Consider the following 24,149-nt stretch of genomic DNA (forward strand, 5'->3'; position numbering starts at 1 on the left):
TCAAGTTTGATTGAAGCTCTGGAATTTGGGGTGTAGTTTTGGTATAAAGGTTTGGGATTTTGATCAAGCTTTCTGATATCAAATGAATATTTTGGACTTGAGTGAAGGTTAAACTCAAGGATCTGTATCACTCGATGTCCTATTCGGATCCCGTTGTGGTAAGTCCACACTGCTGTCATGTATATCTAATTACTTCACACATGGTGCTGCCACATATCACACACCTGCCTATTTGAATTCTCAGCCCACACACAGGGACAAGTAGAAGAACAGCACGAACTCATATGTAGATCCACTCAATTTATATCAGATTTCTAGAGGAAGAGTGGTATGGTGGAGGTGAAGGGGGGACCGAGGGTGGGGGTGGGGGGGGGACCGGGTTGGGGGGAGAGACGGTGGTAGGGAGGGAGAGGGGGAAAGGTGCTGGCGGGGGTGGCTGCGTTGATACACACCAGTCTCACATCAAATCCAGGTCGGACATGATGTTTTTCACACGTCTGACGTCACGGATCGCGTCTGGCTCGCCCGCACCTCCAGCGGAAGTGACGTTCTGTGCAGCTGGGACGACGTCATCACTTTTGTTGCGAGACTCTTTTGAAAAGCTCTGTTCTGTGAACTTGTGTTCCATGCTTTCCTTTCTGGGTGAATCGTCAGCACCGCTGTGGCTAGAAGAATAGCGGCGTGTCGTCTGCTCTGCACATCCTTCAGAGGAACGATCACGAGGGGGGGTGGAAGTCATGGTGATAGCCGAAGGGAAGGGGTGAAGGTTTCTCTGCAGCAGGTTTCAGCGCCAGACGCAGCGGTGTGTCACGTTCAAATGCACTTCACTTTGTCTGAAACACGAAACAAAGAATGACTCTCTAGCATCAGAATTACAGAAACTTGCTTTTTGATAAGTACGCAAGTGAGAGATAATCTCTTCTCTTTTATTACTATCTCTCTCTCTCTCTCTCTCTCTCTCTCCCCCCCCCCTCACCCCCCCCCCCTTTTTTTTTTTAATATGCAAGCACTGAGACTTAACATTTTGTTGTTTTTTTGTTTGTTTGTTTTTAAACCAAAACTTTAGAAAATCCGTGACTGAAATCACCATATACAGATTGATCTTTTATTCAAATAACTTTTTTGTTCATATTTTTATTCATACATACATTCATACATTGATAGCATGATCTTGACTGACTTTCAATTTAAACTAAAACAACCAACAGCTTGCTCTTGTTTCTTTTTCGGCTATTCAGTTGTTTATTACAACAACAACAACAACAACAACAACAACCACACTAAAACAAAGTATTGCGAAGAAGGTGATCAGGCAATGCATAAGTATTGTATTGTGATTTGTTTCCACTTCATGTGATGGAAGTACCCACACGTAGAAGATAACGTATGCGCTCGTGCGCGCGCGCACACACACACACACACACACACACACACACGTGCACACTCGCACGGCACGCACGCACGCACGAACGCAAGCACACACACATACACGCACGCATGCACGCACGCACACACACACATAAACACACACGCACGCACACAGACACACATGCACACACGCATGCACGTACACGCACACACACATAAGCACACACCCGCACGCACGCATGCACGCACACAGATGCATAGACACACTCACACACACGCGCGCGCGCACGCACAAACACACACACACACACAAGGGCGCGCTCTCACGCACACACACCCCTTCCACTCGCTTTTTTCCCCCCCACATAACCCATAAACACTGAACCAGTTAATCATTCTTCACACAACCACCACCTCCCCCCTCTCCCCCCACCCCCCAAACCTTTCATCCCTCTTCTTCCACCCCCCCCCCCCCCCCCATCACCTCCACTCTCTCGCCAACCTCATTCACAACTCCATTTGCAAGAGTTCATTTTATTTGGGGATTTTTTTTTTTTTTTTTTTTTTTTGTCACTCTGCGTGACATTGCTAAACTCCGTGTGAGTTAGGGAACTTGAAACCTCCACGCGCCCCGTTTGTCCAATCAATGCTAGCTTTGTCTTGTGCCACTCACAACTTCCCATGCCAGACGCTAATTGATGTGTGTGCGTGTGTGTGTGTGTGTGTGTGTAGGGGGGGCAGGGGGTGGGGTGAGGGGGATGTATGTGCGTCAGTGTGTGTGTGCCAGCGCGCGCGCGCGCTCGCGTGTGTGTGTGTGTATGTGTGGTCAACATGCACTGATATGCGAGTCGACACGGTGTAAAACGAAACTTTTACCCCACTCGAGAAAATGTACACCGGACATGTGCGCCGTACACAGGCACAAGCGCAAAACACAACCGCATTCACAAACACATGTATACCCTCACGCAAACATAGACAGTCCACGTGAGCGTTCGCACACGGTTGCGAGCACGTACGTACACTCATGCTCACGTACACACGTGCTCACCCGATACACACTATACACAAGCTAAGGAGCGCGTGCAGTAAGTACACTTGTGTGCGCGCTAGTGCGAACAGTGATACACACGTTCATACACCTGTCCACACACAAAGGCGCACATAACGTCTGTCAAATTCAGATAATTGTCTTTTGACGATACAGAAGAAGTGAAGCAGAATGAGAATAATTTAAAATTTTTTTTTATTTTTAAAGAATTAAAAAAAACAAACAAAACCCATAAACAAAGCATTCCTGAGCAATATACAAAAAAATATTTCACTCAAGATATTTAACTCCACACCGAATTTTTTTAAATTTTTTTATAGATTTTTTTTTCATAAAAGGTCACACACTCTTACCCCAAACACAAACACACATGTACATACACAAACACACGGTCCGACATATACACACACACATATTATCTCACATACACGCAGTCGCACGCGCGCGCGAACATACACACACACACACACACACACTCACGTGCGTGTAAGCATCCATTAACAGACACACATTCGCGGCACACTCATGCTCAGGCGCACACACAACGGTAAACATGTGCGTGTGCATATACTTATACATTGAGGCAAGCACCCACGTGCGCATACACACACGCGCACGAACACATGCGCGCGTTCACACACGTGCATGCTCAAACGCGCGCGCAAGCACCCACACAAACACTCTCTGTACACAAACATTTGTGATTCACTGTTGAGTACGTTTCTCATGGGGAGTATCTTATTCTATTTCATTGTATTTCATATATATTTTTTTTATTCACACATTTATTTATTCATTTATTTATTTATACATTTATTTATCTTGTTTGTTAATTTATTTTTTCATTTTAGAATTTATTTTCGTGCAATAGAGAAGTAGACTACTTTTCTCGTACACAGAGTAAGATCCTCCTATACCAGCAATAAAAACTTTCCTAGCGAACGAAATTCCTGTTTTACAACGTCGATGCGTTTGACGCATTTCATTAGAAACTGTATCACTAGGACAAACGTATGCTATGCAGATGCCTAACAGTAGCATAACCGAACGCACTAGACAGGCATTGAGTGCTTGCGTACACACACACATATATATATGTATGTATACGTATATGTGGGTATACTTGTGTATGTGCATACATGCATGCATGCATATAAATGGGGGAGGTAGGGGGTGGGGGGTGGGGGGCAGGCTTGGGGGGGGGGGAGGGGTCCTCAGGGGGAGAGGGGGGGGGGGAGGGGAGAGAGGAGGAGGGGTGAAGGGGGGCAGAAAGGGGGTGGGGTGTGGCAGGGGTGCGAAAGATGGGGAGTAGAAGATGAGTGAGAAGAGGGTAGAGGGAGGAAGAGAGAGAGAGCAAGATGAGGAAGAGAAGGGGAAAGAGAGAGAGAGAGAGAAGGGGAAGAGGGGGACGGAGGTTGGAGGATGTGGGTGGTGGGGCTGGGGGTGGGAAAACATATGTATAGTAAAAGAGGAAGCATAAAAAGAACTGGGACTGAAAATTACGTTAAGTATGACACAATAACATTTTGCGTCACGTAGTACTTTGACGTAGTTACACTAATTACGTCGCTGAGACAGGTCCGAGACGGAAAATTTCGTTTGTTGTTTATATATATATATAGTATTCTTATCAGAGTGCATATCTTCTACATAATTTTGCCAGAGGACAACACTTTTGTTGCCATGGGTTCTTTCTCAGTGCGCCAAGACCGTGCTGTACACGGGACCTCGGTTTGTCGTCTCATCCGAATAACACGAAGCTCAGTTTGATTTATCCAAACTTGGGAGACAAGGCGGTGAAACCGGGAATCGAACCCAGTCCTTCACGCCGGGTCACTGCATGGGCAGATGGGCGTCTGAACCATTCTGCTGCCTTCCACCTTAAACTTGGACAACCGACAGGCGCAATAGCCGAGCGGTTAAAGCGTTGGACTTTCAAACTGAGGGTCCCAGGTTCGAATCTCGGTAACGGCGCCTGCATGGTAGGTGAAGGGTGAAGGTTTTTCCAAATCTCCCAGGTCAACATATGTGCAGACCTGCTTGGTGCCTGAACCCCCCTTCGTGCGTATATAGGCAAACAGGAGATCAAATACGCACGTTAAAGATCCTATAATCCATGTCAGCCTTCGGTGAGTTGTGGAAACTAGAACATACCCAGCATGCACACCCCCGAAAACGGAGTATGGCTGCCTACGTGGTGGGGTAAAAACGGTCATGCACGTAAAAGCCCACACGTGTACATACGAGTGAACGTGGGAGTTGCAGCCCACGAACGAAGAATACGAAGACGAAGAAACTTTGACAACCAACCAAAAGTCACTTCAACATGTCGGAGTGAGTGCACGTCTCGCGGAGATCAATCTTTCATCCATACCTGAAATACAATCCAACAGACCGTGCTTACATGACTTATAGAGGCGCGTCACATGATCTGTGCTCTTCGAAGCTGATTGGCTCTCCGAAATTTCGAGCAACAAAGGTGATCGAGACAGGCAGCACGTACGACACAGCATTTTTTTTCTTTTCTTCTTCTTCTTCTTCTTTGTTCGTGGGCTGCAAGTCCCGCGTTCACTCGTATGTACACAAATGGGCTTTTACGTGTATGACCGTTTTTACCCCGCCATATAGGCAGCCATATTTTTGTTTTTGGGGGTAGCCTTGTTTTTTCGATTTCTTGCTCTTTTTTGTGTGTGTGTGTGCATACGCCGACACTTCATTGACCAGAGTTTGGTTGTAGCAATGGAGGCTATCAACTGAAGAAATGGATGACAGCACATGTTTGGTGCTTTTGTCTAAGTCAATCGCCTTTGACATTGCTCGAATTTCGAGTAAAAGTTAGATGCGTATGCGCAAGATCCAAGATGGCCGCGGAATTCTTCAGCGGTCTTTTGCAAACAGCATGACCCCGGTTACATTTCTTGCTCAGTTTTCATTTTTGCGGAGACATACGATCTTCATCTTGGCACTGGGTTTCTGTTCACGTAATTTCTCCGTGTTGTCTGAGCAAGGATCGGTATAATGAAGTAAAACAGAATAAGATAAATAAACCGATAGATAAACAAATGAATAAATAGATAGATAAATAAATAAAGAAAGAACAAATAAGAGACAGGTGAGATGATCACACACACACACACACACACACACACACACACACACACACACACACCCATACACACACAACACACACACACACACACAAACACACAACACACACACACACACACACACACCACCCCCTATTCCCCCTCCCCACACTTTATTTCCACCACCACCCAACACCCTTGCAAGAAAAAAAACAAACAAACAAAACAAACAAAACAAAACGATATGGGAAGTGAGTTATAGGGCTCTGGTATATTCTGGTTCGTGTTTTTATTGAGATCGATGCTTGGCACCATTGTCCGAACCACCATCAACAGCGAATCGATCATATGCCCTCCCCTCACACCACCTAGCCTCTCCCTGCACCTGCCCCCCCCCCCCCACCCCACCCCGTCCCCCTGCGTCCTCACGCATACACACACACACACACACTCTCTCTCTCTCACTAACAGAGTATGGCCTGTGTTTCTTCTTCTTCTTCTTCGTTCGTGGGCTGCAATTCCTACGATCACTCGTACGAACGCGTGTGGGCTTTCCCGTGCATGACCGTTTTTACGCAGCCATGTAAGCAGCCGTACTGTGTTTTCAGGGATGGGCCTGTGTTTGCCCCGCATCCACAGCGGCGTGGAAACGGCCGCGTACACGTAAAGGCTGAATCAGTCATTCACTGTTCAGTAGAACTGACCTGGAAGTTCTGACGCCCATGAGCGAGAAAGCAGAGTGTCAGGGTGTGTTGGTGTTAGTCTGCTCCGTCACACACAAGAGAATCCAGAATCCAGAATATTTCATCCTTTCACCCCTTTTGGGGCATGGAGGATATTATATAACAGCAATAGGATTTTACACCGAAAGTAAACATAAGCAATCTAAATAACATAACTATCAGAAACAGAATACAAACTATATGAAACACAACATAAATGATGACAGTATTTTTCGGGTATTAAACCTCAGGATAGATCAGACTACGTTGCTCATCTTTGTAACATTACTTAAATTTAACCAAATTGTCTTGGCTGCATGAAATAAATTACACAGAAAGCCTCTTCCAACAAGAAAAATTGAACAATCGTTGGCCTTTTTTCTTTTTCGCTGACGTTGTAGTGCAACGATCTCTCCCGAATCTTTCTTCTGCAGAATAAGTCAAAGTTTGGGTTTTTTTGGTCGTCTTTTTATGTCAAGAACTGGAGAACCTGGTTAGGCAACTAGACAGATCCGCCACAGCTTACGGCATGGAAATCAGTGCAAACAAAACAAAATTGATGACAAACAATGACAATGGCATCCAAACTGACATCACTGCCAACGGAGAAAAGCTTGAAACCGTGAAGAATTTCAAATACCTTGGAGCAATAGTTTCAGATGAGGGGTCCAAGCCTGAAGTATTAGCCAGAATTGCAATGACAGCTGCAACACTAGCCAAGTTGAACACCATTTGGAAGGACAAGGCAGTCAAGCTCAGCTCAAAGATAAGACTCATGCGTTCTCTTATCTACTCAGTTCTCCTGTATGCTTGTGAAACATGGACCCTTACAGCAGAATTGGAGAAGAGGATTCAGGCCTCAGAAATGAGATGCTTCAGAAGACTGCTTGGCATCTCTTATAAAGACCACATAACCAATGAGGAAGTCAAAAACAGAATAAGGCAAGCCATTGGTCCCTATGAAGACCTTCTCACCACCATCAAGAGGCGCAAATTAAAATGGTTCGGCCACGTAACAAGAGGAGAGGGGCTTGCCAAGACAGTGCTCCACGGAACAGTCAGAGGAGGAAGGAAGAGAGGAAGACAGAAGAAGAGATGGGAAGACAACATCACAGAATGGACAGGACTGAAGCTGAGCGAGGCGGTCAAATGTGCGAAAGACAGGGATGGATGGAGAGGACTGGCTGACAGGTCATCTGTAGCGCCCCAACGGCAATCGCCATGGGGCAGCTGATGATGATGATGATGATTTTTATGTAATTTTTTAATCAAAAGTCCTACGTCATAACCATGTAATACGTCATTTACTTAAATGAGGTCATATGAGTCATTAAACATTTGTTGTCTTTTCAGTATCAATGATCTGAAGTAGATGACTCCTTTGTGCAGCAGCCCACAACAACCTCCAGCAACACTTGAGACAACACAAAAGTAGGGCTTTCACACACACACACACACACACACACACACACCCTAGCCCCGACTCCAATCCTGGTGGGTTTAGGCAACACGGACTGTCCTAAAGCCCTCTTGGCTGAGAGAGGAGGGATGTACTTTGGGCAGGACACTCTCCACTTTTCATCAAACTTCTAGCCAAGGTCACAGGTCATCAGGATAGCATTTGCCTTCTTGCCTGTCTTAGTTGGACATGACGGACTATCATACATGTATACACAAACGGTGAGGCATCTGCTTAGCAGATGTGGTATAACGTGTATGGATTTGTCCGAACGCGGTGATGCCTCCTTGAGTAACTGAGCTGAAATGAACATACATACATACAGGCAACGGGGGAGCGGTTGGGGTGGGGTGTGGGGGTGGGGGGGCTCTTCAATTTCTACACTTACTATCGTAAAATATCCACACAACAAAGCTCTTTAATCTCTTCACTTTAATCCACACAAGGCTCTACCCAATACATTTACTGTCATAAAATATTGTGCCAGTCATTGGTGGAGTGATGGCCTGGAGGTAACGCGTCCGCCTAGAAAGCGAGAGAATCTGAGTACGCTGGTTCGAATCACGGCTCAGTCGCCAATATCTTCTCCTCCTACGTTAGACCTTGAGTGGTTGTCTGGACGCTAGTCATTCGGATTAGATGATAAACTGAGGTCCCGTGTCCAGCATGCACTCAGCGCACGTAAAAGAACCTCACGGCAACAAAAGGGTTGTCCCTGGCAAAATTCTGTTGAAAAATCCACTTCGATAGGAAAAACAAATAAAACTGCACACAGGAAAAAATATAACAAAAAAGAAAAAAGGGTGGCGCTCTCAGTGTAGTGATGCGCTCTCCTTGAGGAGAGCAGCCCGAATTTCACACAGAGAAATCTGCTGTGGCAAAAAGCGAAATACAGTAGTAAAGTACAATGCAATACATTCAGATGTCAAGCAAGCCAACAGAGAGATGCAAACACTTAAAAGTGAGGAAATTTGAGCAACGCCATTACAGATACATCGTTGTAGTGGAGGATGGCGATCGACTGTAGCCAAGCGGTTGCAACTCTCCCCCGACGGGCGCAATAGTCGAGTTGTTAAAGCGTTGGACTTTCAATCTGAAGGTCCCGGGTTCGAATCTCGGTAACGGCGCCAGTTCAACATATGTGCAGACCTCTTTGTGCCTGAACCCCCTTCTTGTGTACACTCAAGCAGAAGATCAAATTCGCACGTTAAAGATCCCGTAATCCATGTCTGCATTCGGTGGGTTATGGAAACAAGAACATACCCAGCATGATGGGGGGTCGGGGGTGGGAATGCAATGCTTCACGTTGTGGTTGCGTGCCATTGTCATTTCTGTTCAAACGTGTGTGTGTGTGTGTGTGTGTGTGCGTGTGTGTGTGAGTATGCACAAGTTTTTATATTGATATGCACTTGTATGTATCCTAATTTCTACTGTATCTGTGTTTGTGTATGATTTTCAATTTTCCTGGTGTTTGAGCATTACACCGGAAGTATTTGTTCACGTGACAAGCTATTACGGCATTGATCTAATTTTAATGTCATTCATGGGATAGCTCATTCTAATTTCTTTCTGTAGACTAAAGAAATTAACTGTGTGTTGAAATATATACATATAATGCCGTTTCAAGCACATATACCCCCTAAAGTTATTTATATGACCCAAAGAAGGAAAATGGCCTATATTTACTCTCCCCCTGCATTTATACCGTAATTTGAACTTGGCAGACAGGTAAATTATGATTTCTGACATTAAAAACACACAAGAAAATCACAATGAAAAATCCCCCATTTGTGTGCTGTTGTAGATCTATTGAAGTGCTGTGTGCTGGTTTGTACCAGACAATGTTATTCACATCAGATCCACATTTCACAAACATCAAAACAAGTATTATGCGTACGTTCGTATTTGGTGAACTTTTTAATCATTCCTATCTTTTCCAGGACTTCACTGCTTAGTTTCTTCATGCCAAACGTCAGAACGAAATAAATACAGCCACAAGGACAACCGAAACGCAGGGTTATTACAAAGACAGACTTTGTTCACACACTAGAGCCAAGTTGCAGACAACGACAGCTAACAGTAAGCTGGCAACGTCATCACGATCTTGTGTGTTGACATGAAGACAGACGGGTCTTGTCTCGTAATCTTCCTTTATTGGGTCTGCCTGAGCTTTCTGCTCATGCTCTATCACACCAGCACTGTTTACTTAACATCCCTTGCTTTGCAGACAAACAAATTAACGGCAATGCTGCAGAAAAAGATTAAAGTGAATATGATATTTCACTTTCTGACCCGAAACGCTCAAGATTCCGGCAAAGAAACACGATGATTGTGATCTTCCTGAAAGGGGTGAGATCTGAGTGATGCCACATGCATCCCTCATTCAGAACCAGTCTGGCCTGACCCACATTTCACGTCTGCTCAAGTTTTCCTTCACCACGCTGACGTCTGTCCACACGTCAGTTCCCTGCATTCGCCAGATTAGTTCACTGCGTTCCAGGACGTGACATTCAGCAAGATTTCTGATACACAACATCTGGTTTAATTAAGATATGACAGAGAATAAGAGTGTTGTTGTGAAAATTTTACTGCGCAATATGATAAAAGTAATGTGCGGATTCCTGTCAAAGAATGAGGTTGATAGGGGAGCACTTAATATTCCTAGTGATGTTTTGATGCACAGCTAGCTTCCGTTGATACGGTTGGTACGAAGGCTGTCATTGGCTGGCTGTCTTCATTTCTCTTGGCTCAAGGGTAACGGTGCACATTATAAACGTTCTAAACCAGAGAGAGACCCAACAGTCTGAAATATAACAGCAACAACGTGCAGACTTTTTCCATTGGTTGTTTACGCAGAACTTATGCTATGGAGTGGACTGCTCTGTCCTGTGTTGTGCTTGCCATCTTCCTCAGCATTGAAGCAGAGTCAGCGGTCAGTTCACCACCAGAGGACAGATCCCTGTCTCCTGATCCCTCTGCCCTGTACGATGAACGAGTAACGAAACTGTTCAGCGACTTGAAAGAACTGCTCAAACAGGGAGATTCACACTTAAAGGAGCGGATAGAAGAGGGTTTGGAACATGTGAAGGAACAACGAAAGGAAGGGGATAGGAGACTGAAGGAAGAGCTGGATGAAGACGTGGAGTGGCTGAAAGAGAGACAGGACAAAAGACAACGTCAGACAGAGGACGAGGTGGCAGAAGGAGAGGCCGTGACGAACAAAGAGATAACAGAGCTGAAGGAAGAGTTTGGGAAACTGCGAGACAGCATCAAGCAATGGACACAACTGTGAGTACTTTGGTATTACACCATACATACGCACACAAGCAAGTAAGTACTCACATACATACATACACGCACACACACACACACACGCACACACATACACACACATACATACACGTACACGCGCGCGCGCACACACACACACAGATTTATACAAGTAAGAATAGGAAATACCTACTCAAACCCCAGACAATTACATATGGGGTTGCCACAAGGATCAGTAATTTCGCCGATTTTATTCAATATATTATTAGCAGATGTACCTAACAAGCAAGCTAAAGATACAGTCTTGGTTCAATTTGCTGATGACATTTGTTTATGGATGAAGGTGACAATGAAAAATAAAACGCCTACCAGGACATTGAATTACATAAAGAAATATACCAGCAGGAACTTGATAAAATCTGCAACTTTATGACAGAAAATGGCTTATCATCGTCCTTAGAAAAAAACAAATATGATGCTATTTAATACAGGATCAGACCCAGAAAAGCTCCCCGTGTTTACAATAAATGGTACTATCATCAGATATACAGTATCTGTTAAATTTTTGGGAGTCTATCTTTCTTCAAAGCTTTCGTGGAATTATCATATGACTATATACTAAACAAAGCAAGAAAAGGTCTAAATTTCCTAAAAATAATTTGTAAACAGCACTAGGGGCAAGATACCAAAGCGTTGATGTACGTTCATGCTTGACATTCGCTCAAGAGGTATTTTTTCAGTGCTCCACTGCATTTGTTAAAGAAGCTGCAAAGCATCGATTGTAAAGTTTATAAACTCGCTCTTGGTGTGTCCATTCTTACATCAAATTTAGGGACCTACAGAGAAGCAGGTGTTTTATCTCTTGATGAACAAAGGAAAGCATCAGCCGCGAAATTCGTTATCAAATCTTTCGCATATGAAACCTTTTCAAAAGAAGAAGCCTAATTTGAGTTCACAAAAAGATTTTGCTAAAAGAGCTAAGACGATACAGTCTATGACATCCATTAATATATTTGCATCAGATACCATTAGTGCTACGAAATCAAAAGACAAGAAAATTGCAAAAATACCTACTTTTTCACCAGTCCGTGAATGGGAGCAGTGTAAAGCTATCTTTGACATGGATGATACAGATTTATTCAAGAACTAGTCACCATTTTTGTTAAAACCTGAAATGCTCTCCCATATGGAAAATCAATATTCTAATTATCTAAAAATATACACAGACGGATCTGTTCTAGAAGATGGTAATTCAGGAGCAGCTTTTGTAATTCCTTCATTTAGAATAGAAAAATTATACTATATTGGTAGACAATATTCCATTTTCACAGCTGAACTTATAGCCATACTTATGGCCTTAAATTATATTTCAGACATTCCGAAAACTGTGAGTGAAATTTTATCATGTGTAGACTCGAATTCAGTATTACAAGCTATAGAATCTCCAAATTCAAAGAAGCGAATTGAGATGACAATGGAAATAAAACATATTATTCAAGAACTGACAAAACAGGGCATTAAAATAACTTTCTGTTGGGTACCTTCGCCCTGTGGAATATCTTCAAATGAGTGGGTAGACCAAACAGCTAGAAGAGCAGCACGTAATTTCGAAGGCGCAATACAACTTGACATCCAGTTAAATCTACATGAATGCATTAGTTGTATAGAAAATGTATCTAGAAATCGATTTAAGAAATTACTTATAGATTCAAATAATCAGTATTACCAATGTTGTGTAAACACAAAGAATGCAGGTAATCCCAAACATTTTCTAAATTTGACACCAGCAGCACATTCAAGACAAATTACAAGTCTAATTCGTTTAAATGCCTTTCGTACAAAATTTTCTAAAAATATAAAATGTATATGCGGTAGGCAAATAACTGTAAGTCATCTACTCATTCATTGTCCGAGCATAAGACAGTTAATTCCAAAAGATGTACCTGATGACTTTTCTTCCAATATTTCATTAGCCACTGAAAAGATTCTGAATGATTATTCATTGCTTAGAATGTTTTAGGAAATTTTAAACTCCAGTCCAGTTGGTATCCTCCTTTAATGTGTTATAATTAATGTTGTTATTTATATTTACATTGTTGTAGGTTAATACTTGTTGATATGCATATACATATTCTTCTTCCAATGACACCTCATTCAATACTCACCACAATCTCTTTAGACCTTTTCTTATAATATACTTTTCCTCTGATACATAACATGAATAATTTTTTACACTAATATTCACATGCATTCCCTTTCCTTTATCCACTTCTTTACTCCTTTCTGTCTAAAAACACTTATAGTGAATAGACGTTAAACTGAAGATAAAACACACACACACAAACACACACACACACACACACACACACACACACAAACACACACACAAACACACACACACAAACACACACACACAAACACACACACACACACACACAAACACACACACACACACACACACACACACACACACACACACACACACACACACACTACAAACACGCGAAAAGGGTCGAATGGAAAGTTCCTTCATGAGGTTCCGTAACTATACACTGGCCAGCCGTTGACCTTGGTACCCCACATGACAAGCTAATCCGCATACGTATCGAAAATGGCGTCACATGCTGAAGTGATTGAAATGCTTCAGACTGAAGGTTTCGACATCAACGAGGATGATGAAGGCATTGAATAAAGTATCTGCAGTGAAGAAAGCTACCAGCAAGAAGGTATTGACAGTGACTCAGCTTCTGAGGGCTGTGAAGAGAGGGAGGGGGGCGGGCGTACACACACGTGAGAAGAGGGGTCAGTGGGTCAAGTATAGGGAGTTTCATTCAGTTTACTTTGTGTTTTGTATTTTTTGTGATTTTTTTCCTAACCCTAACAAATGGGTCGTCTGCAGGGGAAAACAAGGGAGAAAACTATTCGTGTGGAGTGAGTTTTTAAGTTAGACATATTTTCTTGTTACTATCAAAAAAAGACCCTTTATACTACTGGGAAAAAGGCCAAGGACAACTCTTCTGTTTTAAAACTTTTCAACCAATTGTGTCTAGGGGATTTCTTCTAATGACAGATCCCAGGTAAGTGGTCTGTTGAACAGTTCCTACCATCCATGGACAGTTACATCCACAGAGATTGTGTCTGAGCATCAATGTGATCTGGTCAGTGCTGTCTTCCATGCTATATCTTGTCAATGGTTCATCCAGTTTTTTAACAAGCTTGGTGACTTTTCGTTTCTTTCATACAGGATTTCTTGGTATGGTGGAGCCCGTGACTGCTTTTGTTGTTGTTGTTTCTTGATGTGTTTTCACACCTCATGGGGAAGGCAGTGCTGAGTCACATGGTTACCATTCACAGAGGAACACCTGTGACTCCTTACCTGGAATATCAGTTGAATGAAATAAGCATCCGCGTTCGATGAACATGGATTCAATATTCCCATACAGCTACGGCTTCATTGTCGAAGTAAACTATCAGGGGAAAAAAATGTACAATGGCTCTGTATTTTGCTCTTGTTTTTGTGTCAGTGTGTGTGTGTGTGTGTGTGTGTGTGTGCCCACACATGTTCTTTAATGTCTGTGATAGACAGATTGCTATGAACTGCATGAAACAATGACAAAGGAAGGAAAGAACACAGTCAAATACAGTGATGTATAAATTCTCATCTGACAGGAACAGTGTGATGACGGAAGACCTGAAACAGCAGCTGTCTGTCTTCCAAGCAGAATCGAACAGCACCAAGAAGCAGCTGTTTGTCTTTCAGTCAGAACTGAACGGCAACAACCAGAAGATGTCTGACTTCCAAGCAGAACTGAACGGCAACAACCAGAAGATGTCTGACTTCCAAGCAGAACTGAACGGCAACAACCAGAAGATGTCTGACTTCCAAGCAGAACTGAACGGCAACAACCAGAAGATGTCTGACTTTCAAGCAGAACTGAACGGCAACAACGAGAAGATGTCTGACTTCCAAGCAGAACTGAACAACAACAACCAGAAGATGTCTGACTTCCAAGCAGAACTGAACAGCACCAAGACGTTGCTGCAGACAAACCAAGAGGATGGTGAGCAGGTTTCGCAGAAAAACAAACTAGGTGGATGGGGGTAGGGCTGAGTTCAGAATTTCGGCATTCTACAAGACATGCCAAAATACATATTTTACAATATTTTTTCACGAAATCGTTGATATATTTTTTTAACTACAATAAAAAGAAAGTATTTTTGTTGAGTTTTGAATATGTTCTCATAAAATAGAAAATAACTTGGAAGGCATTTCATTACTTTTGCCCATGGAATAGACTGCTTTCTGATTACCATTTAAAGACTTAATTCATATTGGCCATTTAGCATGGCTAAGTTTGCTTAGTGTTAAGAAATGTCCTAAGTCTGTGGAATAAAATTACTTTGTTGTTCTTGTTGTGAATGCTTACAAACTTGGCACAGATTTAGGAAACTTCTTACAACTGAAAATTATTCAATCCGGACCGTTGTCAAAACCATTGCAGAATACGCTTTGCCCTGATATCAAGTACATTTGTTTCAGTGATGTTAGTGTTTTGCATATCATTTTTGACTGTGAGTTGATGAAGCTTTATTTATGTGAAAGTGTGTCATTTATAGTCACTTGTACGTTGATGATTCAGACTTTTCATTTGTGTTATCAGTGGAAATTGAATATTTAAGTAGGTGTTTATAACCACAAATATGTTCGACGGGCAATTGAACAGAACTTCCTTTCTTACAGCTGAGCAAACCAAGCAAAGCATGCTAGTTAGTGTTACCCTTCCCTGGATTTGTTCTGATTGCAGGGTCTACCTTCATCAGATGGGGACGGGCTACCTGCCCTGACAATACAGACCTTGTTTATCCTGGTGAGTTCTGATTATGTTTGACGTTGTCTGTCTGTCTGGTCTGTCTGTCTGTCTGTCTGTCTCTCCATCAGCACATAAATGAAATGTGCATGAATGAATATGTCAATTTTCTTTCCTTCTTTCTTTTTCTTGTATGGTTTAGTTTATGATCTAATATACTATTTACACATAATATCACGAGTGGTGGGGAGACGTTTAAGTTGAAGTGGGACACAGAGAGAACGTGCAAGCTGTCATCACCAGGATAGAAGACAATCGGGGAACGGCCCCTAGGTGTTCCATTGGAGGAAGTCAGTGATCATTGTCAGCATACACGAGGGTGGGAGCCGGAATTTGGGTCAGCAGGGGTTTATAAACCCCTGTGAAACTGCATGTTTGGTGCACATCCCTTATGCATATGTGTGTGTATGTGTGTCTGCATGTTTTACATTTATTTGCTTATTTATCATCATTGTTGCCTTTTTTATTTTTTATTTTTTTAATTCTATTCTATTTTATTTATTTATTTACTTATTTATCTATTTATTTTCATTTTTATTTTTGTATGCTTATAGTTGACTTCATTAAGTTTTTGTGTCTTATAAATATTATTATTATTAGTAGTAGTTCTTTTTTTTATGTACTTATCTATTATTTATTTATTTACTTATTTCTTCTTATTTTATTTTGTTTTATTTTTTCTCAAGGCCTGACTAAGTGCGTTGGGTTTCGCTGCTGGTCAGGCATCTGCTTGGCAGATGTGGTGTAGCGTATATGGATTTGTCCGAACGCAGTGACGCCTCCTTGAGCTACTGAAACTGAAACTGAAACTTATAAACCGATGAATGTTCCACTTCACGTCCCTTCACCTGGCTAAAATACTGTCTCCTCACCATAACAAGAACAGGGCAGTACCAACAATGCAGATTCATACTGTGTTGGTTTCAGGAGTTGCTGGGGGTTCCTGGTATGATCACACTGGGGGATCCTCCAACTACCTGTGTCTGGTGATGGAGCCCCAGATGGACAATACGACTGTGCCATCATATCAGCGAACTGCACGGTGCAGAATATCAGAGCGTCAAAGGACATCATGACCAGGACGTCGTGTGCTCTGTGTGCCACGCCCATCAGTCCACCACCCTCATGATCCCTGCCACCAGAACCTGTCCTGCTGGGTGGACCACCCAGTACAGAGGACACTTAATGTCTGGACATCAAAGTCACAAGGGAAGAACGGAATATGTATGTCTGGACGAGATCAGAGAAAACCACCCTGATGGACATGAAAACGAAAACGGTGCATTGTTTTATCACGTGGTCAGTAAGTGTGGTAGTCTCCCCTGCCCACCTTATGTCTCCGACAAAGTGGTAACCTGTGTGGTGTGCTCAAAGTAGGCACACCTGCAGTCATTTGTGTACAGTGTAAAAAGAACAGGGGACAGCACTGTACCTTGGGGTGCACCAGTAGAAGTAGATTTTAGAGAAGAGTGGGCAGAATGAAAGCGGATGGACTGAGTTCTATTGAGAAGAAAACTTACTATCCAAAGAGTAAGCTTTGAATCAACATCCATGCTTAGCAGTTTGAGGGCAAGGAGATGAGGTTGTATTGTGTTAAAAGCAGAAGAGAAGTCAACAAAAAAGATACGAACAAAAGATCCCGTGTTATTCAAATGAAGGAAAGCATTATGAAGGAGAGTTAGGATAGCATCGTCAGTACTTCTGTGTGCTTTATAAGCAAACTGAAGAGAGTCCAGCTGCTGTTCAGTGAAAGAAAGATGTCGGAGAATAATTTTTTCAAAGCATTTCATCACTACTGAAGTCAGGGCAACAGGACGGTAATCATTTAGTGCGGCTGGGTTCTTTTTCTTGGGGATAGGACAGATAGTAGATTTTTTCCAGATGCTGGGGACAGAGCAGTCCTTCAGAGACCAGCTGAAAATTTTACAGAACACGTCACACAACTGGGAAGCACATGTTTTCAGTAATTTTCCTGCAGATATTGTCGGGGCCAATTGCCTTCGTGACATTCAGTTTTACACCGAAAGTAAACATAAGCAATCAAAATAACATAACTATCAGAAACAGAGTACAAACTATATGAAACACAACATAAATGATGACAGTATTTTTCTGGTATTAAACCTCAGGATAGATCAGACTACGTTGCTCATCTTTGTAACATTAAATTTAACCAAATTGTCTTGGCCTCATGAAATAAATTACACAGAAAGCCTCTTCCAAGAAGAAAAATTGAACAATCCTCGGCCTTTTTTTTCGCTGACGTTGTAGTGCAACGATCTCTTCCGAATCTTTCTTCAGCAGAATAAGTCAAAGTTGTTTTTTTTTTTGGTCGTCTTTTTTATATATTTTTTTAATCACAAGTCCTACGTCATAACCATGTAATACGTCATTTACTTAAATGAGGTAATGAGTCATTAAACATTTGTTATCTTTTCAGCATCAATGATCTGAAGTAGATGACTCCTTTGTGCAGCAGCCCACAACAACCTCCAGCAACACTTGAGACAACACAAAAGTAGGGCTTTCACACACACACACACACACACACACACACACACACACACACACACACCCTAGCCCCGACTCCAATCCTGGTGGGTTTAGGCAACACGGACTGTCCTCAAACCCTCTTGGCTGAGAGAGGAGGGATGTACTTTGGGCAGGAGACTCTCCACTTTTCATCAAACTTCTAGCCAAGGTCACAGGTCATCAGGATAGCATTTGCCTTCTTGCCTGTCTTAGTTGGACATGACGGACTATCATACATGTATACACAAACGGTGAGGCATCTGCTTAGCAGATGTGGTATAACGTGTATGGATTTGTCCGAACGCGGTGATGCCTCCTTGAGTAACTGAGCTGAAATGAACATACATACATACAGGCAACTGGAGAGCGGTTGGGGTGGGGTGTGGGGGTGGGGGGGCTCTTCAATTTCTACACTTACTATTGTAAAATATCCACACAACAAAGCTCTTTAATCTCTTCACTTGTGTAAAATATCCACACAAGGCTCTACCCAATACATTTACTGTCATAAAACATTGTGCCAGTCATTGGTGGAGTGATGGCCTAGAGGTAACGCGTTCGCCTAGGAAGCGAGAGAATCTGAGTGCGCTGGTTCGAATCACGGCTCAGTCGCCAATATCTTCTCCCCCTACGCTAGACCTTGAGTGGTTGTCTGGACGCTAGTCATTCGGATTAGATGATAAACCGAGGTCCCGTGTGCAGCATGCACTCAGCGCACGTAAAAGAACCTCACGGCAACAAAAGGGTTGTCCCTAGCAAAATTCTGTTGAAAAATCCACTTCGATAGGAAAAACAAATAAAACTGCACACAGGAAAAAATACAACAAAAAAGAAAAAAGGGTGGCGCTCTCAGTGTAGCGACGCGCTCTCTTTGAGGAGAGCAGCCCGAATTTCACAGAGAGAAATCTGTTGTGACAAAAAGAGAAATACAGTAAAATACAATGCAATACATTCAGATGTCAAACAAGCCGACAGAGAGATGAAAACACTTCAAAGTGATGAAATTTGAGCAACGCTATCACAGATACATCCTTGTAGTGGAGGATGGCCATCGACTGTAGCCAAGTGGTTGCAACCCTCCCCCGACGGGCGCAACAGTCGAGTTGTTAAAGCGTTGGACTTTCAATCTGAAGGTCCCAGGTTCGAATCTCGGTAACGGCGCCTGGTGGGTGAAGGGTGGAGATTTTTCCGATCTCCCAGTTCAACATATGTGCAGACCTCTTTGTGTCTGAACCCCCTTCTTGTGTACACTCAAGCAGAAGATCAAATTTGCACGTTAAAGATCCCGTAATCCATGTCAGCGTTCGGTAGGTTATGGAAACAAGAACATACCCAGCATGTACACCCTCGAAAACGGACTATGGCTGCCTGCATGGCGTGGGTAAATGCAGTCATACATATGAAAGCCCACTCGTGTACATGCGAGTGAACATGGGAGTTGCAGCCCACGAACGAAGAATAAGAAGACTGTGTGTGTGTGTGTGTGTGTGTGTGTGTGTGTGTGTGTGCGCGTGTGTGTGGTCTTGAGTCTTTCCCTTTGAGCCCACAATACGTTCACCCATGGGAATGAGTGGACCAGCGCCGAAAGAGTTCTGCAGTAATTCACGTCGTATGGGTGAGTTTGATTACCTGCTGGCATTTCGCCCTTCAGCTCAAGTTGTTCGTAGCTGTGGTCTTTTTCCGTGATGGATGATGTGGTCAAGGCGTTGATCGTGTGGGGGCATAGTCCTGGCTGGTGGTTCGAGGGGGTAATATTCAGGACTCTCATGGGATTCTATACCCACAGCTTTGGGTTGGACCAGTTCTTTCCTTCAGTTCATCTTTTTTTTCCTTCTGAGTTCATGGGCTGCAGTTCCCAAGTTTACTAGTATGTAATGGGTGGGCGTTTTAAGTGTATGACCGTTTTAACCCTCGCTATGTAGACAGGCAGGCATATTCCGTTTCAGGGGGGCATGTATGCTGGGTATGTTCTTGTTTCCACAACCTACAGAACCGGACATGGATAACATGACCTGTAACGTGCATATTTGATCTGCATGTGTACACAAGTTCAGGCACTAGAAGGTCTGAACGGGTTTTTTTTTTACCTGGAAGATCGGAAAATCCCCACCTGATGCACCGAAACCGAAGATCGAACGCAGGTTACCCCAGCGAGAATCCAGTCTCAGTCAATCTCTAAAAAAAAAAAAAAAAAAAAAAAAAAAGAAAAGAAGTAATTCGCGTTTATTACCGGGCGGGCAAAATAAGACAGGGAACCACAGCAGTCTGTCACACGAACGTGGTATGGTCACAATCGATGAACAATTACGTCTCCAATCACAGGCCGGACGACACGGGTAATAAGGGTGTCAGCCATGTTTGTTTGTCCAAATGGCCCATTGTGTCACCGGAACTGACGTATAGCAGTGGAGAGACGGGTGGGTTGGGAAGGAAAAGGGAGACAATAAGTTACGGGATGGAGAAATTTCTCAAATTAACCGCCCCCCCCCCCCCCCCATTCCCCCGTCCCCCCCTCCCCGCCCCCTCCTGGAATGGGCGAGCCAGTCTGTTGTTATGTTGTGTTGTTTTGTGTTGTGATGCGTTGTGTCGTGTTTTGTTGCATTGTGTTGTAGTTGTGCTGTGGTTTTTTTTTGTTTTTTGTTTTTTGCTGTACTGTGCTATGTTGTGCAGCGTTGTTCTGTGTTGTACTTAATTGTGATGGGGGGGTCGAGGGGTCGGGGGTGGGAATGCATTGCTTCGCTTTGTGGTTGCGTGCCATTGTCATTTCTGTTCAAACGTGTGTGTTTGTGTGTGTGTGTGTGTGTGTGTGTGTGTGTGTGTGTGTGTGTGTGTGTGTGTGTGTGTGCGTACATGTGTGAGTATGCACAAGTTTTTATATTGATATGCACTTGTATGTATCCTAATTTCTACTGTATTTCGTTTGTGTATGATTTTCGATCTATGTTCGTACCATGTTATGTACTACCCCCCCCCCCTCTCCCCCGTCCCCACACCACCTCAATAGTCCTTGTGACTCCTGTACACTTGGTAATAAAGACATATTCTATTTTATTCTATTCTAATCTGTTCTGTTGTCTGTCATATTGTAATACGTGGTGCTACGTATGTGTTGCACAGTATTATGTCACATACACACACGCGCGCACGCACGCACGCACACAGACACACACACACACACATGCACGCACGCACACATACATACACATACGTACGCACGCATGATTATTGTTTTGTTTTCTTTTGTTAGTTTTGTTTCGTGAAGTTGCCACGTGCTGCCAGTTCAAAGGCATGTCTCTCTCTTTAATTTTTTTTTTCTTGAACAATTTTTGCGTTGGAAATGGTAATTCATCAAGAAAGTCAAATTTAGTAAATTGGTAATATTGTGTAAATCTGTCCCCCCCCCCCCCCCCCTCCCCCCTCCCCTTGTCCATTCCCCCTCCGTCCCTGTATTATTTTCCCCTATATACTTATTTGTGGCTGTTAATTCACTGCTTAACTACTAAAACTATCAGGACAAGAACAAATCAACTTAACATTCTTTTTTTTCTGTCTTTTTTTCAAATCAACTTACTTTCTTTTTTTTTATGGTCTAACATTATGAAGACATTTGATCACTATTCACTGCTTCAGTTTTAAAACCACCAGGATAAATGTAAAACCACGTACGTCATGTTTAATTATCACTTTGCCCAATATTGTCAACATCTGATATCGTGAACATGTATGAACATAAATCGTTGTGTAACTACTGAAACTACCAGGGCAAGTGTAAATCATCCTATGGTGATTTATTTTGATTAACGTTATGAAAGACTATAAACGCTTTGAACCAGAACTCATGCAAGTACCATACATCGCCGCCATGTTTAGCTACGTATAAACACACGTCGATCTAATGACGTCATTGCCAAAAGTGACCATGACTGATAATGACGTATTCAGGTCTGACCATCAGACACAATGGTTTACGTGGTGGTGTTGCCAAAGTTGTTTAGTTCGAATATGTTTCGTCGATTTTCCCTCTGAATTACACACACACACACACACACATCTCTCTCTCTCTCTCTAAATATATACATATGCCTGTACTCTCTCTCTCTCTCCCTCTCTCTCTCTCTCTCTCTCTCTCTCTCTCTCTCTCTCTCTATATATATATATATATATATATGTGTGTGTGTGTGTGTGTGTGTGTGTGTGTGTGTGTGTGTGTGCAACTCTCTTTCTCTCTCTCCCCTCTCTCTCCCTCTTTCCTCTGCCCGCTCCACCCCCCTCTCTATCTCTATCTCTCTCTCAAAGCAAGTAAAACGTACACTATTTCGAAGCCCAAAAGGAAACATCGAAATAACTTTCAGAATATTTTATAACAACAAAACAACAACAACACACACACAGACACACACACACACACACACGCACGCACGACAAACACACACACATACACACACACACACATACACACACACACACACACACGCACATACACACACGCACACACCCGGACACACACGGACACACACACACGCCCATACACACACGCACACACACACACACACACACACACACACACACACCTCCAACCTTAAACCCCTCACACAGGAGAAAATAAACTACAGTTTTCCCACACGTTATACACATGTATTGCGCAAAATCAAACTCATCCAAACCGCACAGTTAAATGTTTGCATTACCTCCAAATCACCTTCTAGTGTAGCGAGCTGCCTCCATTCCACATCACCCTGGTACTAATAACACCACCACTGCCACCAACAGAAACGACGAAATCGGCAACAGCAGCAGTAGCAGCAGCAGCAGCAGCAACTGCAGCAGTAGAAGCCACGACTTACGGTGAATTGTGGTGACTGTGCTTGTGAAAGAGGAAGGTGGTGGTGTATAGGGTTAATTTGGGCGGAGACGGCGAGATATCGACCCTGGGGGAGGGGTGAGGGTGGGGGTGGGGGAAGGTGTGTGTGTGTGGGTAGGGGGGGGAGGGGTTGCTGGGGGAGGGAAGGGGGGGGGGATCATAGCTGTTGCTTGACTCCGCTTTTTGACGTTTGTTTGCCACTCAACTCCACGCTCTCTCTCTCTCTCTCTCTAGCTCTCTCTCTCTCTCTCTCCTCTTTGTGTGCAAAATTTGCATGAGCAAGTGCGCGCTCTGCGCACACAGCCACACACACACACACACACACACACACACACACACACACACACACACACTCGTAAATCCACTCTCACACTGCATTACACACACACGCGCACACACACACTCGAGAAGAGAGAGAGAGGGGGGCAGGGTCTGTCCTTATTTCCTCAGTGTACCACAAACTGGTCAAGGTCATACGTCACGAAGCGTGACGCAAATCTGATTACATTCGTCATCCTCTTACCGATATACGTCACGGCAGATCTCTAGTCCGCACTAAGTTTCTAAGTGAGCTTCCTCTCACGGATATAGACCTACGAAGTACGTGACTTCCAGTATGTCTGCTTGTGCGTGTGTGTGTGAGTGTGCGTGTGTGTGTGTGTGTGTGTGTGTGTGCGTGTGTGTGTGTGCGCGCGCGCGCAGGCGCGCCTATTCGTCTAATGTTTAACGCGTGCGTGCACACACGCATTTTTGTGTGTAAGTAGGAGAGAGAGAGAGGGAGACATGCAAGGTATGCGTGTATGACTGTGTGGCTTTGTCCTCTGTGTTGTTGCTGCTGCTGCTGCTGCTGCTGCTGCTAGTTGCTGTTGCTTCGTTGTGGATGCCATGGTGCATACTGACACCACTTTTCGGGATCACATGTCCTTCGGGAG

The 24,149-nt window shown here is 43.5% G+C and overlaps 1 long non-coding RNA gene and 1 pseudogene across 2 annotated transcripts; one reads left to right on the top strand and one right to left on the bottom strand.

The window, feature by feature from the left end:
• Positions 1 to 446: 446 nt before the first annotated feature.
• LOC143289461 (uncharacterized) lies at positions 447 to 23,201 on the bottom strand. The gene is made up of 2 exons (XR_013056250.1): positions 23,045 to 23,201; positions 447 to 833 (listed from the first exon to the last, which is right to left on the bottom strand). It is a non-coding gene; the product is annotated as an uncharacterized LOC143289461 (long non-coding RNA).
• LOC143289767 (uncharacterized) lies at positions 10,376 to 21,412 on the top strand (annotated as a pseudogene). Its single transcript, XR_013056274.1, has 4 exons — positions 10,376 to 10,974; positions 14,626 to 15,017; positions 15,762 to 15,824; positions 16,752 to 21,412. The product of XR_013056274.1 is annotated as an uncharacterized LOC143289767 (transcript).
• Positions 23,202 to 24,149: the final 948 nt, after the last annotated feature.

Source organism: Babylonia areolata, chromosome 14 (assembly GCF_041734735.1).
Source record: "Babylonia areolata isolate BAREFJ2019XMU chromosome 14, ASM4173473v1, whole genome shotgun sequence".
NCBI lineage: Eukaryota > Metazoa > Mollusca > Gastropoda > Neogastropoda > Buccinidae > Babylonia > Babylonia areolata.